This window comes from Canis aureus, chromosome 10, assembly GCF_053574225.1.
Source record: "Canis aureus isolate CA01 chromosome 10, VMU_Caureus_v.1.0, whole genome shotgun sequence".
Classification (NCBI taxonomy): Eukaryota; Metazoa; Chordata; class Mammalia; order Carnivora; family Canidae; genus Canis; species Canis aureus.
In genome coordinates, this window is record NC_135620.1 from 28,000,218 (window position 1) to 28,018,453 (window position 18,236).

The following is an 18,236-nucleotide window of genomic DNA, read 5'->3' on the forward strand; positions in this document are numbered from 1 at the left end:
TGTCCTTGCCCTTGGGCTCTGCTCTACAGCTTCCATGCTCTTCTGAAACATGGTCACTGGCAGGCCTGAGCAACTGAGAACAACAAGAGATGACCTCACAGCCTTCATATGCTAATGCCAGCTCCCAATTACTTGTACTGTTGAATAATTGAAAGAGGAGAATAATCCACTCAGCTGATTTGGGAGGGGAGCCAGGCACACAGATTATCTCTGAGTGAATTATTCACATGAGGGATAATTGGGAGTTGCCCAAACTTCTATTTGTGGTTCAGGCATCGTGTGGAAGAACATTCAAGATGGAAAGTATGAACACAAGAAGAGAGAAGGAGACCCTGTTCTCGGGCCCAGACTCCCTGCCGTGTGGCTTGGTAAGTCACAGCCCCTCTTTCCGTCCCATTCAGGGTCAATAAGCATAAGGATGATGATGATGGTGGTGACTGAATTGACATTAATAATATTTTTAGCGACAGCTATTATTTCCTTACTGTGTGTTGTGCTCTGTCTAGGAGTTTGTTTATACTACACATACCTTATCTCATTTAATCCTCACAGTGAGTCTGTGAAGCTCTGTCTTCTCCATTTCCTAGTTGAGGAAACTGAGGCTCAGACAGGTTAAGTAACTCGCTCCCTACACAGACTGTCAAGCTGTCTGTCTAAAGCTGAGCATCTCACCTGAGAGCCCCTCTCGCCAGCCCGCTTTGCCACCTCATAAGGGAGACCTTATAGAACAGAAGACCATACGGGATGAAAATGTATTTTTAAAAGTATAATACCACCCACCCTCATCTTGAAATAAATGGATTTCAAGGTAGCAAAATTGTCCCCTCCTCTGAAACCAAGAAGCCTGTATGTAGAAAGAGGTGGTCAGCTCGTTAGTCCACTTCACAAAATTCAGAGCCCGGATGCCCAAGCCACTGGCAGGCTTATAAGAGTACAAAGTCCTCTATCATTCCATCACCCATCATGGGTCAGAGGCTGAAAAATGAAAACACTGTTCTTCTGACATGCCACTACTTCAGCCAGGAGGGTACAGGCTTGGTGAGCCACAATGAGCATGGCCCGCCTCACAGATAATTACCTACAAAGGGTCCAACCCGTGGGTGCCTATGGTCCCCTTCCACAGTGTCTAGGAAAGGGCCTTTGGATACAGGGTATAGTAGCTGGTCTCCAAAACAGCCACTGAAGCCTTGCCTTCTGGTATTATGCCTTGATATAGTTCCCTCCACACCAAGTCATGGCTGACTTATGGGACCAAAGGAAAATGGAGGAGGTGATGGTTCTGACTTCTGAGGCTAGGTCATAAAAGGCATTGGCACTTAGGCCTTGCTCTCTTCTCTGCTCCCTCTGAAGGGAGCCCCGGAGCTACCTGACAGCCCTATGGAGAGGCTCCCTTAAAGACGATAATGAAAGAGGTTAACATTCTGAGCACTATTTGGTAGGCATTCTTCTGAGTTGTTGTTATTTTTAAGATTTTATTTATTTATTTGAGAGAGAAAGTGTGTGCGACTGGAGGAGGAAGGGGCAGAAGGAGAGAGAGAAGCAGACTCTCTGCTGAGCAGAGTCAAAGGAGGATCCCAGGACCCTGGTATCATGACCTGACCAGAAGTAGACACTTAACTCAATGAGCACCCAGGAGCCTCCCTAAGGCATTCTTCCTAATTTTTCACATGCATTAATACATTTTATCCCCCCATGATAACCAATACGAGGTTATCCTCATTTTACAGATGGGGAAACTGCTGAGGAGATGAATAATTTGCCCAGGTTTAGACAGCTAACATCCAGTAGCGTCCACATTCAAATCCTGGCCACAGAGCTCCTGACTTACGTTCTAATTCAGCATATTATCAGTCTCTCAAGAGCTCCCTGGAGCCATAAAATAGTTCATTCCAAGCCAGCTATCGGGCATGGGACTTCAATACAGCATCCTGCGCTGCTTACCAGGCAGACTGCCCTGCAACTCAGGGAAAGGACGTGGGTACACTGTTAGCTGGTGGAGGTAAAGGGACTGCACTACTTATCTTGGGACCAGGGTACCAGGGCCAGAGCCAACCCCAGCAAAGTAAAACCAAGCAGACACCATGGTCCTGAGCCTTCAAAGTCAAAATCTCATGATAAAAGTGGCCACATCCAGAAAGATATGGAAGCTTTCTGACTCCTTGTCCTAATCTGGAGAGCAATAATCATCCCAGTTAGAAAGGGCTAATATGGCCATGAGCTCCACCTTCCAGAATCCTGATGAGAAGGAATGACTTGAAGGAGACACCAAGAAGAACTTCCTATCTTGGAAGGCATAAAACAACAAGATAGTAAGCCAATAAGATAGAAGGCTCTACATTATGAAAATATGAAGAGTTCCTTCCCACAGGCAACCAGAGAGATCATTCAAAAAATGTAAATCAGGGGTGTCAGACTCTTGGTTTTGGCTCAGGTCATGATCTCATGAGTCGTGAGACTGAGTCCCATGTTGGGCTCTGGGCTCAGTGGGGATTCTGCGTGAAGATTCTCTCCCTCTGTCCCTCCTCCCTACTCATGAGTGTGCTCTCTAAAATAAATAAATTAATCTTAAAAAAAAAATGTACGGGACGCCTGGGTGGCTCAGTGGTTGAGCGCTGCCTTCAGCTCAGGGCGTGATCCCGGGGTCCCGAGATCAAGTCCCCTATTGGGCTCCTGGCAGGGAGTCTGCTTCTCTGTCTGCTATGTCTCTACCTCTCTCTGTGTCTCTGCCTCTCTCTCTGTGTCTCTCATGAATAAATAAAATCTTTAAAAAACGTTTTTTTTAATTAAAAAAAAAGTAAATCAGATCTTGTTACTCCCCTGATTAAAAGTCAACAGTGGCTTTTCATTACCCTTAGAATAAAATCCAAATATATATATATCTTACCTTGTTCTTTAGGTGTACTGCCAAAAATCCCCAATCTCACTTAGTTTCCCTCTGATTTACTCCATTCCAGCAATACTGGCCTTCTGGCTGCTTCACCGCCTCATCAAGTTTGTTCCTGCCTCAGGGTCCATGTACTAGCCATCTGCTTCCCCTGCCTCCCTCTAAAAATTTACCTTAATATGTGAATGGCTTAACATTTGAGTTGAGGCTAGAATGAAATATCTTACATAAGTCCTCCCTAGCTAACCCATCTAGGAAATCACTATGTAATCCATTATTGAGATATAATTCACATACCATACAATTCACCCATGTACAGTGTATAATCCAGTAAATTTTAATATATTCAGAGTTGTAAAATCATCACTACAATCAATTTTTAAACATTTTCATCACCCACCCTCCACGCCAAAACCCATACCTAACTCCCCAACTCCCACCCTTCCAAGATTAGGAAATCACTAATCCACTTTCTTGCTCATTAAATTTACCTTGTCTGGACATTTCATATAAATGGTATCACAAAATATGAGCTCCTTTGTGACTGGCTTCTCTCACTAGCATGTTATAAAGTTCCATCCATATGTAACAGGTAATCAGTACTTCATTTCTCTTTGTCAAATTAATATTCCATTGTATGGATAAAAAAACGTGTTTGTCAATTTAGAAGTTGATAGATATTTGGGTTGTTGCCACTTACTGGTTATTATAAATAATGCTGCTATGCACACTCATGCATAAGTTTTTATGTGGACTTATGCTTTCTTTCTTTCTCTCTCTCTCTTTTTTAAAAGATTTTATTTATTCATGAGAGACACAGAGAGAGGCAGAGGGAGAAGCAGCCTCCTTGCAGGGAGCCCAATATGCGATTCGATCCCAGGAATCCTGGGGTCACTATGTGAGCTGAAGGCAGAAGCTCAACCACTGAGCCATCAGGCACCCTGGACATATGCTTTCATTTGTCTTGGGTATACACCTATGATGGAATTGCACCCATGCTTGACTACTTAAGGAATGGAAACTCTTTTCCAAATCAGTTGCATCTTTCACATTCCCATAAGCAGCGTATGAGGGTTCCAATTTCTCCATTCTTGCCAACACTCGATACTATCTGCCTTTTTGATAACAGTCACTCTAGTGAGTATAAAATTTTATCTCACTGTGGTTTTGATTTGCATTTCCCTGGTGGCTAATGATGTTGGATATCTTTTCATGTGCTTATTGGCCATCATACATCTTCTTCAGACAGATGTCAATTCAGAGCCTTTGCCTATTTTTAATTGAGTTGCTTGTCTTTATTATTGATTTTTAAAAAGATTTTATTTATTTATTCATGAGAGACACAGAGAGAGAGAGAGAGAGAGGCAGAGACACAGGCAGAGGGAGAAGCAGGCTCCATGCAGGGAGCCTGACGTGGGACTCGATCCCAGGTCTCCAGGATCAAGCCCTGGGCTGAAGGCAACACTAAACCACTGAGCCACCCGGGCTGCCCTTTATTATTGATTTTAAGAGTTTTTTTTTTTTTACATATTCAAGTCCCTTACCAGATACTTGATTTGTAAACTTTTCTCCAATTCTGTGGTTTGTTTTTCTTTCTTTCTTTTTTTTTTTTTTTGTGGTTTGTTTTTCCAGTGTCTTGGCAGTGTCCTTTGATGGACTAAGGTTTTTAATTTTGGTGATGTATTAACTGCCTTTTAAGTACTAGTTTCTTTTTTTAAGATTTTATTTATTTATTCATGAGAGAGAGAGAGAGAGAGAGAGAGAGGCAGGCAGAGACATAGGCAGAGGGAGAAAAGCAGGTTCCATGCAGGAAGCCCAATGTGGGACTTGATCCTGGGTCTTCAGGATCATGTCCTGAGCCAAAGGCAGACATTCAATGGCTGAGCCACCCAGGTGTCCCTAAATATTAGTTTCTGACTAAAAGATCAACCATTTAAGAATCGAGACCTATGTCTTACTCACCACTGTATCTCTAGTACAGCAGAGTGTTTAGCATATAGCAGATAGTTGATATACTTTTTAAAAATGAATGTATGAATTTTTAAGACCAGAAGATTTAAGTTTTGAAACAGGGTATGAGGAGAGAAGGATGCCTTGCTAGAAATGGGGGATGGTTGGGAGGGGATTGAGACAACATCTGGAATCATTTCTGGTCTATAGAAGATATTAAGAAAAAGAGAACATAGTCTTCCACAGGAACATGTGGAAAGAGTGTCAGAGGTGCTAGATGGAATACACCCTAGGAATGTACATTATCAATAATAACCCCTTCATACTGTCTTTTCAGCCATATTAGAGTCAAAAGACAGAACAATGACTCAGGGATGGGGACACACCAGGTGGAGAGGCCACAAGGGGGAGGTTCTCTCCAGAGTCCTTAGCTCAGCACAACACACTTGAGGTAAGCTCCAGGCTCCACCGTTGTTTGGATGTGCCAGGGCCCGGGTATTAAGGTGGCTGATACAGAGGTCTGACTGGGGGACAAAGGTAAATGCTGGTTCCCTTCTCCTCTCACACAGCTTTTGTCAATGACCTCAAACCTGAATGGTTGAATGTCTATACCAGGGAGCATCTCAGGGATCCTGGATTTGACTGCCAAAGGAAAGAATTCCAACAGCCAGGACAAAAGGATGGAGGTATGGAATGGAAGCCTGAGGTCGGCTTAGTTTAAAAAAAAAAGAAAAAAAGAAAAAAAAAAAGGCAACCATCCAAGCAACCAGAGTGGAAGGACAGGTAACCTCACAGACATGGAGAATGTCAGAGAGATGCGAGGATGCACCATCAAAGAAAGGGGTTCAATGACTAGGGCTCCAGCTTCCCTTCCCTGTCTTTCACTATATCACCTTTTATGATACAAAAAACCAAAGAGCAGCAGAATGAGCTCTGAGAGCCCCCATGCACGTGTATATACACACACACATACATGGAGTTGCCTCTGGGAGGGTAAATAAATATTCATGAACAATTCAGCATGTGAAAAGCAAGGACAGAGGATGACAAATGGTGCCAATTAGAAAGAAAGAGTGGTATCTATTTTTAAAGTGGCTGAATAAATGACAAAGGATTGCTTGCTAAAAATACCATGCTTGACCCTCTCCCCAAAGACAGGGTCCCTCTCCAGTATTTGGTGACACCAGGCAAACAACCCCCTCAGTGGCGGGTTCAACACCACCATGGCTGCCTCTCTATCAGAGGTTCACCCAAGGTGCCTAATAAGCAGAGGACTGCTTCTGAAAGCTTTCTGGGCCCAGGACCTCAGCTAGATGGGCACTGATGCTCTCAATGATTCCAGAAGGAGCCCCTGGTAAGGGGGGGAAAGGGGTGCCATTTGGGAAGACAGGCTGAATGGGGCTGAATGTGCCATTCAACTACAAAGACACCAGAACCCAATTTATCAAAAAAGGAGGGAAGAAATCCCAAAACCTTTCCCACAGAAAAATCAGAGTCCACCTCATGACAGCAGTGTTTGCTGAGGACTGATGAACCACCAAAATCAAGTTTCCTATCTAGAGCCCACCCTAATACAGACCCTGACTTTGCTCCTGGAGTTGGATGTCACGTGACCTATGGCATATTACAGATTAAAAGCAGAGGTCAGAGGTCAGAAATAAAAGTGATGAATAAGGCTGATTATCATTCACAGGAAAACAAAAGGAACCCAGATACCTCTCTCTCCTCCTCTCTGTCCAACCCCCCTCAGCCTGTCCTCCCATCTCCGTGCTCCCCTCCTCCCTCCCTCCCTCCCTCTCTCCCCTCTTCCTCCTGCCCCTTTCCCCCTCTCTGTTTCTGTCTGCCTCTCAGTGTCTGTCTCTCAGCATTTATTATCACAGCTACAACACAGTGGTTGAAGGCTTGGCTTCTGTGTCACACTAGGCTCCTGTTTGAGTCCTAACACAGTTCAGTTCTGTGACCCTAGGGAAGCATGTGACCTCTCTAGGCCTCAGGGTCCTCGAGTGTAAAATGGAAGGAATTGTACTTATTCATAATCATACTTACTCAGATTCAATGTGAAAATGTATATAAACCACTCAGCTCAGTGTGTGGAATATTGTAGGCACTCAGGTTAGTACTAGACACTCTTCATGCCTTGGTCTAGACGCTAAACATTTTGAGTTAGGGACTATGCCAAATGCATCTTTCTATCCTCTTAGAATGAAAGAGTTGAAATTCAGTAAACATTCGTCAAATGAGCTGGACTCTCTGAGCCTGTCTGCATGGGCAACAGGCACGACAGCCAAATGCCTTTGCCCAGTTCATGCTCCTGGTTGTGCTCATTTCCTTGAGGTTAATCCTCGCAATAATTGGTGAAGTGTGCAGGGCAGACAGCATCTGCCCCTCCCCTTCCTTAGGAAAAGGTGAAATTAAAATGGAAAACAAACAGGTGTGGGTAGTATTTGCAGCTCCTCAGAATGATGCCCTATTGGTTTTCAAGCGTCACTATTTATAACAGTAACAACTGGCACAGATATACCATCTTTCTTTCAAGACAATCAGAGCATTTTATAGGAATAATCTCTTCCTCCGTGGCCCCAGGAGGTAGAGGAGAAAAGTCCACACTTCCAGGTAACAGCACAGAGAGGCTAAGGGCTTTGGTCAATGTCTTTGTGCCAATCAGTGGGACTCTGGTACTTCTGCCCCTTGGGTTCCCCTGCATCCCTGGATGGCATCTCTAGTTCCTTTAGTACCTCCCCAGCACAGTTCCTTTGGGATATTTAATAGACAAAATTACCTTTTAAGAACACACTAACGGGTGGAAATGGCATTAGGTGCTATTCTGGAAAGCATCACTCTTGGTGGGAAGCCCTTAGCCAAGGGTGCTACCTAGCTTAGTCCTCCCCTTCTAGCTTGTCATCCAGAATCACATTTGCCTAGTAGTCCACAAGCTGGGGGTACCAAAGAGAGAGGGGTGAGGGGTGAGGAGAGGCCCCCTCACACTGTATGAGATGTACAGGAGGCATGTGTCCAACCACGTCTGTCCTACCACTTCCCATCCCGCCCTAATGGGTCTCCCATGTTTCAGCCCTTCCCAGTAGGGCTTGTCCACCCACTTGCTCATGACAGAGAATGCTGGCCCCAAGCGAAGAGGGACAGGGAGGCCCGGCAGAAACTGTGAATGTGAACCATGCTGATGTCCAAGAGGAAAAAGAAAGTCTCTGTGAGACACAAGCCTAGGTGGCTTCCCTCCCCTTACCACTCTGCTTCACAGCAGAGGAAGCCCTCTGATGCGTACTGGGCACTGGGCATTTGACAGATGGACAGGATGTGATAGGCACAAATATTATGTGTCATGCTCGAGGCTAAAATTAAGAGCTTTGTGCCACATTGGGCTTCACTGGGGAATCAGCAAAGGTGGTGAGCATATTCCCCTGCCTCAGAGGACAGGTTCCAACCAAAGTCTAAGGAATCAAAAGCTAAGAAAGACACCACCGAGTTCTTCTACCACCTTATATAACCAGCAGGGTTAAGTGTCTAGCTGTTCTCTTGCCACTGAAGAGAGCAGCTGCATTCCCAGGACTCCACGGCAGGCATCACTCCAGGCAGACAGGAAGTAGAGTCCAGACTCAAGCGCACTCCTCAGGCCCCCGATGCCAAGGGTTACAGGACAGACAAGCTGTCCCAGGCAGGCTGACACTGCATCACCAATTCCTCTCTTTCTCACACATGCTTGAGGCCTTTCAAGTCCATGAAGCAGGCTCGGTGCCCTAGGCAGGAACGCCACTCCTGCTCCCGGCCCACACCAAAGCAAGGAAGGAAGATCTGCTGAGCACTGTTTGCTCTGGGGTCCAGACCAGGGCAGGGCAAAATGTCCAGCTGAGGCTGAGCTGGAAAGGGAGAAGATGCCTCTGATGAGAACAAAGGCTGCAAGGGATACAAGGGGATTACATACTTTGCAGGCACTATTCTCTACAAAGGGGACTCCAACAAAATTGGCAAATTAGAAGTCCTTTGTGCCTAACAGAATGACAGCAGGGAAGCTACCACCAGAGCAGCGAGCAGGACCAAGGTAATGGCAGGACATCAGTGGGAGGAAGGGAGGAAGGGAGGCAGGGAGGTAGGCTCAGTTCTTAAGCTCTATAGTGGCCTGAGGGTGTGGCATGGGCCTTGGTTTTTATCTTCGCTGATATGGGGCCAAGAAACTACCCTCTTCTCTTCCCTTGGGGACAGTGCCTTTAGGTATGTTCAATTTGGAGAATGCCAGAGTTGAAAAATGCCATCAAAGATTTTTTTCACCAGCTTATGAGATGCTTTGCTGTACTTGTTTCTATCTAAGGATGACTGAGATCCCTTATGATTCCCTCTGACCTGCCTGGTTAGCAATTCAACAGGAAAACACCTCCCACGGCAAAATGAAAGTAGACTTCAAGCCGCTTTCCTTCTGGCTGACTCCCATGTAAATGAGCTGCCTTGCAGCCTGACTCACAAGAGCTCAAAATGGAAAAAAGAAAAGAAGAAGGAAAAAAAGCACAGTTTGAAGGTAAGGGTGAGGCTTGCCGATCAGATGGAGCTTCTTGGGGTTATCCCAGCCTACTGCCAGACACTTGGTATGGGCACCAGTGCCTGGAAGACAACTTGAGAAGCAAGTGGTATCCTTCTTCAGACAGAAGAAACGTTGGGCACCTAGTCCTCTTGTTTTTCTAAGTAAAACAAGTATTCAACTGTCAGCCAGATGGCTGTAGATGTGAAACTGTGACCTCTGTGACCTGACTCCTGAGTTCAGGATTAGGTCCATCCACCCTCAAGATCATGACCCCAGACACGACCCTATGCCCATGGCCAGACTGAGAGAGAGCAGAGGGCCAGGAGGGAACTTAGGCTTCTTGCCTCAGCTCCTGGTCCAGCAAGTATAGCCAAGCTTTCTAGCTCCAAAGATGATGTCCTGCACTAACAGGCCCCCTGGAAAGGCACCAGGGCACCCGTCATCCTAATGGACTTGCTGGTTAATGCAGCTGCAGTCCCCCACAGCACCAGGCCTTCTCCCTTCCCATGCCCTGAACTGCAGGGTCCCCAGAGGCAGCAGCTACCCTGGGTGACCATTTGATCCAACCATTATAAAGAACACATCTATCTGTTCACTGTGGAGTAGGGGCAGTCATTTCAGACCTAACCAATAGGTCTTGCTGCAAAAAAAAAAAAAAAAAAGAAAAGAAAAAGAAAAAAAAAAGGGTAAAATTAAAATTCCCTCTGCAAGATCCCTGTCCTACAGGCCAGGAAAGCACTGCACAGTTGTGCCTCCTCCCAACCCCAAGCAGCGCTCTGTGCCCCTTCCTCCCTCTTCCCTTTCTGGCTGGACAGCTCCAGATGTGTCTCAGAGTTTCAATGATTCACTCTAATGATAACACACCCTCAGAATAAATCATCGACTCTGATTGATTTAGGAGGCAACTTGCACAAATACCTGTAATCTAGTTCTAATCTTGTTTGTTTCCATTCCAATTATCCTGCATCAATGGTTTAAAAATGGGAACCGTCTGGTGCATACATCCAATCCATTTTAATAGAGGATAAATCTGGGTTATTGTGACCCTTTCCTCTCTCAGGCTCAGGACAGCACCAGCCGCCTCAAGACGCTGATTGGGCCGAATCAGCTCTAACTCTATTCAACTCTTCAAGGATTCAATTAATCATAAAGCCAATTCCATTCTGGGCTCCATCTGTCTTGCCTCCTTCGGGGACTAATAATCACTCACTGTGTGTTTTTACACACTAGTTGAACTGAAATTAAGACTGATTTCATCATGGAGCACTCAAGAAGAAAATGCATTTCTTGGAGAAAAATTTCAGAGCTAATTCTATGTTCAGTTGGGTTAAAGATATTATTAAATAAACAAAAGGACATTTTTTTTTTTAAACTTCCAAATTCCTGACATGGTAAAATAATTTCTGCCACTCAAATCCCAGAAAGGGACAGCTCCTCAGGAGAACTAGAATCTCTCAATGTCAGATCACGAAACAGACACTCAATCTGTCTTTGGGCATCTGCTAGGCATGGGTACCCAAAAAACCTGAGGGGGAAAAACTGAGTCAATTTGATATTTAGTACATCATTAAAAAAAAAAATCTAACTAGTCATCCATCCTGGGGTGGTAGACCTTATTTAAAATTCAGAATTGTTAAAAAAAAAAAAAAATTCAGAATTGTTTTTGTTTTGAATTCCCTATTTATGGGGAGAAGAGGAGGGACCACAGATAGGGCAAGCACTATATTCTTTTCAGTGTTTAGGACCCCTGAGTGTCTTAAGCTGACCCTAAGAATTCTAAGTCCACATACCCCAACCCTAAGGGGCAAGGACTATGGCTTTTGTCTTCTGTAAATAGCTTGGCTCTCCTGGCAGCATTCAAGTGGCCTCCCTGGCAAACACTCAAGATGGAGCCCTCCTACCCACCTCCAACTCATCCCCCCTCTCCCACCCCAATCCCTCTTGGGATCTTCTTTTTATCACAAGAACATGATCATGAAAGGACCACATGGGTCTGGATGCAATCCCAACTTGTCGGAAGCTTTCAGTGGGGAAAATGCAAATAGCTAAGCTTTTTATTTTTACTTTTCACAGTTGCTAGGATAAAGCATCAGGGCATTTCCAGAGTCCAAAGTACCTAGTGGTCATGGTACACCTAGCATAGCTCCCCACCCCTAATTGTTAGAAAATTGTCCCAACACAGTAAGGGAGACAGAGTGCAGCCAAAGAGATCCAGCACATGGTTGCTTTATTGCCTTAACATATTTTAAACTAAAATTCTGAAATACACAAACTCCCAATCAGAACTAATGACACAGTCATTCCAAACTTATCATCAAAGATGCTTTGTGAGTCATACTAGCTCTAAAAAGTCATCAGTAATCACTTCTTAGACACAACAGTCAAATACATCCTTTGTTGAAATAGTAAATTTTGCTGAGTAGTAAGTCTAATTAATTGGAGCACTGTCATTTTTAAACACGGGTCAATGCACGCATTTTTCCAAAAGCTTCCACTGGAATCATTCTACATTTGTTAAAAATAAAACTCACCTCCTAAGCAGCACTTTATGTACAGATAAAGAATCATGTCCAAGGTACATTATTCAATGGAAAAAACAAATTGTAGAATGATGTTTATATAGTAACCTACCTTTTGTGTAGAAACTGGGAAAAAACTACTATGGGTCTATTTGCTTGATTATGCATAAATATCTCTAGAAGAAACTGGCAAACTGGTTGCCTTGAGGAAGGGAAGCTGGACAGCAAGGAGAGGGTTGGATAAATCGTTTTCACCATGCCTTTTCACACCCTTTGAATTCTGAACCATGTGAAGGTATTACTAACTCAGAGTTGAAGACACAAAATTTAAATTTAAGTAAGTCACCTCAAAGACATTCATCTGGACATTTAACAAAATATTACAGACATGTCTGATTACATTCCATGGAGAAAACAAGTCTTACGCATCTCTTAGCCAATGAGTTTTAGGTACAGACTTTTGGGTACAGACTTTAAGAACACAGGCCCAAGATCAGCCATAGCAAGACAGATGTGGAAACCCAAGAGGTTACTATGAATATCTGAAAATAGACTATAGCAGTAAAGGCGGGAGGTGGAGAGGAAGAGGGGGGAGGAGGGTGGGCAGGCTGGACAATTTTGTACAGGACATTCATTGCCCCATGAGGCACTATCCAGCTTGAGAAGTCCCCAATCATTTCTCACTTTAGCAAAAGGATAAACTGAGCTTGTTTAAGGCTAAGTTCTTTGTGAGTTACAGAGCTGGAGAGGGGGCTTTATCTAAATCTTGCTGGAACACACTGTCCCAGATCCCAGGAGTTCTCCAACTGGGCTGAAAATGCTACCTGAAGGTCTTATCTTAGCCTGAAAAACTCAGAGCTTCTGACTCATCTTCTCATTCTGGCTGCCACATGGCCCCATGGTCCTGTACAAATCACTTCAACAGAGGCGCTGAGGCAGATCTGAGGCTCCTCCATTCAGCCACTGATCACCATCCAAAGCTCTTTGGCAAGAGCATCTACATTATCAGGGATCTCATGTTAAATGCCACAGGTATACACGAGGGCTTGCCTATTCCTGTCCTGACTTCCTACTGAATACTATCCAGCAAGTTTACTCCTGGACCCACTTTCTGCTTGGCCTTTGCTTCTTTTTGAATTTTAGTATCTACTCCAAGGTGGGCATACACTTAGCCAGAAACACATTTTCACCGAGACCATGAGAATTGTGAAAAGACACTTACTCAGAGTGAAGGTACTAGACCAATACCTATGATCAAAGGATGCCCCTGGAACTCCCAGTCTAATGCCAAACAGTGGGGCAGAAACCCTACCTTACCCTCATCTACTTGCCACGATCTAAAGGACTAATCTAAAAGGACTTAACCACAAGAAGTAAAATGAGGAAAACTCTTGGGAAAACGGGAGGATGACTTGCATTTAATTTTGTAAACACTTTTCCAGCTGGCTTTTAAAAAGACCCTTTAGCACCTTTCCTCCTTCCCATTTTCTGAGTGCTCTGCAAAGGGAAGGCTCCCACACAGCCCAAACTACCCTATGCTTGCCACTCAAAAGAGAGCAGAAAGCCTCTGAAGCATTCTGGGTTCTGGCATGTTGGCCAGATGCTCTGGATGAGGCTGGAGCATCAGGGCTCTGCTATAATCCTTTCCCGGCAAGGCTGACTGAAGTGGCAGTGGGACCAAAGCAACTGATTAAATGCAGTATAAAAGCTGGAAGAAAATGAGATAGAAATAAATTAGCTTCAAACCTCAAGGTTGTGCACACAAATGAAATGCAGTGGGGGCTGGGAGGCAGACTGGGAAGTCAATCTTAGAGATTTCCCTGAAACAAAGGGATTATAGATTGCCCAATTCGAGGAAATCCTTCTGTTCCACAGCCACATGACAGCTTTTTTTTACTCGGTGCTGTTCATTAAACACTTTGCACACATCCTGAGATAATGGGATGCAGCCAACAACCTGAAAAAGCCCTGAGACTCACCCACCAGTCTTCTATGCATGCAGCAGTGGCCGCAAAGCATGGCTGTTATCAGTGGGGGACAGGGTGGCTATTTCCTGCCATCTTTCTTTCTTTTTTTTTTTTTTTAAAGATTATTTTATTTATTCATGAAAGACACAGGGAGAGAGAGAGGAGAGAGAGGGTCAGAGACATAGGCAGAGGGAGAAGCAAGCTCCATGTGGGGAGCCCGACGTGGGACTCGATTCCGGGACTCCAGGATCACGCCCTGGGCCAAAGGCAGGCGCTAAACCGCTGAGCCACCCAGGGATCCCTCCTGCCATCTTTCAATTATTGCCCTTCCCCTCCTCTTTATGGATTCTCCTCTTTCAGTAATAGACTACTGTTACTAGCAGAAGCAGAATAGGGGCTGGGAGAGAAAACTTCTAACTGATCAGATTCAATAAACAAAACACTCAGAAGTACTTGATGGGAGGGAGAGAAGAGATGAAGTACAATGGGAGAAGGTTCCCCTTCAATGACCTTGTGACTTAAATATCCTAGAGAAACCACTGAGAAGGGGCTCAGCTGTCCTGAAAAATGAACCAGAGCGGGAGAGACCAAAACATGTTTGCCCAGTCTGACCAGGTCTCTTTCCATAAAGGATGGTCTGAGCTGTTTTCAGGGTTAGTTGGCAATGGGCAGATGCCTGTGGGCCTGAAATCTCTAAAAAGGATCAATCCAGTTAGCATCCATTAGATACTTTGTATCTAGATACTTTGTACATCCATAGATAGATGTACAGGTGGAGGATGGAGTGAAAGGAAGATACAGACGAGACTTTTTATCAAATCACATCCTGACTACCACTCAGACTGCTTATGGGAACTAGCCTGAGTATGGAGGACTTTCCATAAATCCCACCTGCTCCCTCCCTATCCCATTTCCAGCAACCTCAAAATATCAGTCAAGAGCTTGTGTGACTGATGACTAAAAAGACTAGGGTTACCATTTAAGACTCTTCGAGGGATGGCACTTTTTCTGAGAGTCTGTTAACTCTTCAAAGAAATTTATAGCTCTCCCATAAACTGTCTTTGGCCAAGTACCTTCTTCTCAAAAATGAGAATACTATTACTCACAGCAAGAACTGTTACAAGAATTAGAGGAGATGATATATGTAAACCCCTCCCCCTGGCAGGCTCCTTTTCCACAACCACCTTTCTCATTTCCACACTTTAGCTGCTCCTGGTCAGTCCAGTCCCCTCTGGTATAACATACTCTTCAAATCCTGCTCCTTCAATGAAAGAGAAACCAAGTCCTTGGTATTTTCTCAGATTATCTTTCCAAATCTCAAAAAAAAAAAAAGGATGCTTAACTATTCCAGGGCAAAGAAAAACTAGTTTTGGGGGGTATTTTTTTTGTTTAAAGCTGTGGCAGAAACCAGTAGTGGTCCCTCACAAACTGTTCTCCCATTCTTAAAGAGCAGCAAAATTTTTGCTAGGCAAAAAAAGCATAAAGACTACATATTGGGGCAGCTGGGGTGGCTCAGTGGTTTAGCGCCGCCTTCAGCTGAGGGCCTAATCCTGGAGACCCGGGATCGAGTCCCACGTCAGGCTCCCTGCATGGAGCCTGCTTCTCCCTCTGCCTGTGACTCTGCCTCTCTCTCTCATGAGTAAATAAATAAAATCTTTAAAAAAAAAAAAAAAAAGACTACATTTTGACCAATGGAGTATAAGCAGAAGCACCACTTGACAACTTTTAGGATCCTCCAAAAAAACCTCTTAAGTGTCATTTGCCTTCTCCATGTTCCTTCTTTCACCCTGCTCTCTGGAATGCATATCTGGCCATCCTGGATGATGAGGAAAAGGTTACTCCCTAAGGATGGCATCATAAAGTGAGTGAAAGAAACTAAAAAATCCTGTGCTTACCTGGAGAAAGGCTGCCACCCAGTCCTAGGCTGCTGATCTGAAGATAATGTTTAGACAAGAGACGAATAAATGTCTACCTTATCTCTGCCATTTTCTGTCACTTGCAGCCAATTTATAAGGTCTAGACCAAAACCAGACACATCCTTTTGTAATTCCCTCCCCTCAAGTGGGAGTGTATGACTTCCTTCTCAACAGTACAGCAAAGGTGACAGGACATATATGATTATTTGTATGTGATCAACTATGTAACACTCAAGTGCCTGTTTTGCAGAGAACTCTCTCCTTTGCTGGCCTTGGAGAAGCAAGCTGTCATGTCGTAAGCTGTTTATGGAGACAGCCATGTGGCAAGGAAGTGAAGGCAAGCTCCAGCCAGCAAGAAACTGAGGCCCCTAATCTGAAAACCTGAACAAAATTGAATTCTGTCCACAACCACATGAGTTTACATGTGAGCTTTCCCTAGTCAATTCTCAGATTCGACTCCAGCTATTGAACAATGTGCAGGACACACTAAGTCATGGTTGGACTTCTGATACATAGAAAATTACATAATAATTAGCATTGCTTTAAGCAGCTAAATCTGTGGTAATCTGTTATGCAGCAATAAATAAGTAATACAATACTTATAAGTAATACAATACAAAGAAAATTCATTACAGATATGTAGGGATGATTCACCACTAAGTACTATATAAATATAATTCACAGAAAGAGAAGTCACAGTTGAAGTTTATCACATGGTCATCTTGATAGATGGTAAAATGCATACAATTCTCCATAAATTGCTCTTGGACCAACCTTGGTGAAAATGAAATTGCTGTATACATACTTAACATTAATCTAACATACTTAACATAGAAATATCTAACACACAAATAGATAAAACACACACAAATACATACACACCAAATGCCAGCATCATGCATAATCATAAAATGCCAGAAAGAGTCCTGTCAGAAACAGATACAGAATGAACTGAAAAGCTGTGGAAAATAGTAAAATGGTTTAACTAAGGTACACCATAGTATTTTTTAAAAATAAATACCCATTTCTCATTTCCAATAATGGCAAGTTAGATTTTTCAGACCAAAAATGAATATAAAAATCTCCCCAAAAGCAACAAAATGATTAAAAGTTAAAGTAAAGATCAAAGGCTAAGTAAGATAAGGAACCCAGAAAAATAAAAGTATTGAAGCCACTCAGGCCTAGAGCATTCAATGATTCAGTCGAACCTGGGTTTTGATTTAGGCGGTAGCCTTGGGGGAAAAGGTGGACATAGTCAAGGCCTAGTGCCACTCAAAATGGAAACCTGCCCCACATTTATTTTAGGAGGATATAGTCTTTTGGAATTCTGCAGTCAGAAAGACTGCACAGGCAATACAAAGAACAGTGGGGAAAAAAGAGGGGAAAAATGAAAAAGAAGAAACTGTCCTCGAAAAGATGGAAGGTACAAGCCTTCATTCGGTTTTGCAACCTAGGTTTACCTTCTTTGGGCAGTTTGGAGAGCCCCAAGTTATAAACCTGACTTCAGATGGTTCCAGACAGTTAATTATCTCCAGGCACGTGGCAGAAGCAAACCCAAAGCCTCTGGAAAAATACATTTTCTCTTTAGGTCCCAAATTTTAAAAATCAATGAGTAGTACAGTCAAAAATTACCAAGCACATAAGAAAACGAGGCACAATCAATGCAAACTAGCAGAAAAAGACAGGGAATTACAATTACATTTACAATGATTAAACAAATAAAAAACATCCTTTAAAGTATCTGCAGTACATTGTCAGTGAATAAAGGGGAGGGGATACATCAGACTTGGAAAAGGACGCAAATAAAACTTCTTAAAATAGCTGCAAATCGATATTTGAGCATTTAATGGACAGATTCAATAGCAAATTAGACACAGCACAAGGGAAAATGTGTAAACTGGAAGTTACACAAAATTATTTAGACTTCAGCAAAGATGTGACATGTAGATGGGAAATATGGAAAATAGGTAAAAAATACCCCACAAAAATCTGAATAAGAAGGTCTAACATATATTCAATTGGAATCTCAAAAATAGAGCAAAGAAAAAGAGGCAGACTATCTGAAGGGATAATTGCTGTAAATGTTACAGAACAGATGAAATACACAAATCTAGATTGAATAAACCCAACAAACTCCAAGCAGGAAATTAAACACACATCCCTTCAACATATCATCATGAAAAAGTACGGAAAATCATAGAGAAAATCTTAAGAATAGAATAACTTTTTTTTTTTTTTGAAAGAGAGAGGAGAGTATGAGCAGGAGGAGGGGAAGAGGGAGAAGCAGGGAGGCCGACGTGGGGCTCAATTCCAGAACTCCAAGATCATACACCCCGAGCCAAAGGCAGATGCTTCACCAACTGAGCCACCCAGACACCCTCCTTATGATTTTCTTAGTAACACTTTCTTTTCTCTAGCTTATTGTAAAAATATGGTATATAATACATTTAACATAGGAAATATGTGTTAGTC

At 43.4% G+C, this 18,236-nt stretch overlaps 1 protein-coding gene and 1 long non-coding RNA gene across 4 annotated transcripts in view; one reads left to right on the forward strand and one right to left on the reverse strand.

The window, feature by feature from the left end:
- SIL1 (SIL1 nucleotide exchange factor) overlaps nt 1-18,236 on the reverse strand; it is a 219,094-nt gene that overhangs the window by 24,593 nt on the left and 176,265 nt on the right. The window lies entirely within an intron of this gene.
- LOC144321626 (uncharacterized) lies at nt 48-10,850 on the forward strand. 2 transcript variants are annotated; one of them, XR_013387224.1, is made up of 5 exons: nt 48-368; nt 5,172-5,285; nt 5,404-5,520; nt 9,156-9,359; nt 10,423-10,850. It is a non-coding gene; the product is annotated as an uncharacterized LOC144321626 (long non-coding RNA). The 2 variants fall into 2 exon arrangements; XR_013387223.1 differs by having other exon boundaries at nt 9,156-10,850.